Below are 1,392 nucleotides of genomic sequence, written 5' to 3'. Positions count from 1 at the left end.
ACAGCAGTGGAGGACAGGAGACAGGTAGAGGATAGAAGAGACACAATAGACAGCAGTGGAGGACAGGAGACAGGTAGAGGATAGAAGAGACACAATAGACAGCAGTGGAGGACAGGAGACAGGTAGGGGATAGAAGAGACACAAAAGACAGCAGACAGAGGACAGGAACAAGGTAGGGGATAGAAGAGTCAAAAGACAGCAGTGGAGGACAGGAGACAGGTAGGGGATAGAAGAGACACAATAGACAGCAGTGGAGGACAGGAGACAGGTAGGGGATAGAAGAGACACAATAGACAGCAGTGGAGGACAGGAGACAGGTAGAGGATAGAAGAGACACAATAGACAGCAGACAGAGGACAGGAGACAGGTAGGGGATAGAAGAGACAAAAGACAGCAGACAGAGGAGGACAGGAGACAGGTAGGGGATAGAAGAGACACAATAGACAGCAGACAGAGGACAGGAGACAGGTAGGGGATAGAAGAGACACAATAGACAGCAGACAGAGGATAGGAGACAGGTAGAGGATAGAAGAGACACAGCCAACACCAGACCGACTTTGGAGACCAATGTCTGACTGCTGTTCGCAGCTCGGAGCCTCGAAGCAACTTGGAGGAGCAACCGACAGACTTCTGGGACCCCCTCCCTCCCCCCTCCCTTCCCTTCCCCCTCCCTCCCTCCCACCTACCTCCCTCCCCCTCCCTACTTCCCTAACCCCCTCCCCCTCCCTCCCCCGGACCCTTTCGGGAGGACGAGTTGCAGGCGAGGGTACGTGGGTAGGGCTGTGTACCTGTACAGGTACAGGTCCGGACCTCAACACCTGGTGTACCTCAACAAAGTAAAACTACCGGACACTCACATTTCACAAATGGTACACCACAGATCAAGTCTGAAAATGACAAGTTTGGAAAATCAGCAATGAAAATGAATAAATAAGTAAGTTTGAAAACATTAGATACTAAAAAATCGCAAATATTTTCTTTAAGAGATTTATCTAAAACTTTTAAAACCTATCTATACTATCTAAACATAGGATTCATAAAAGAACGTTACAAGATTAACGCTTAAGATTAAAAATCTAATTAAAAAGTCACTAACTAAACAAAAGACCGCCCGTGACAAGAGGTGGAGTTGTGTCCGCTGTCCGGTTGTTGGTGGGTCATTATTCCTGACTGGGGGAGGCAGAAGCCTGAAGAAGGCGGGATTTCCGCCGGGTTTGGTCCCGCCTCCAACAACACTTTTCTCAACATCAAAATAAACATTAGAAAAAATAAACAAACACTTGAGATTTCTGTCACCAGTCCTGTAAAATTACTTCTGTCATTCTGCCAAAAAAATATGAACTAATGTAGATGAAAAATTAGCTAATAGCTTTCTGTATAGGAAGAACACTT

This window comes from Branchiostoma belcheri, unplaced genomic scaffold (genome assembly GCF_001625305.1).
Source record: "Branchiostoma belcheri isolate BF01 breed outbred unplaced genomic scaffold, Haploidv18h27 scaffold127, whole genome shotgun sequence".
NCBI lineage: Eukaryota > Metazoa > Chordata > Leptocardii > Amphioxiformes > Branchiostomatidae > Branchiostoma > Branchiostoma belcheri.
The sequence above is the reverse complement of the archived record's forward strand: the minus strand, read 5'-3'. Positions refer to the sequence as shown.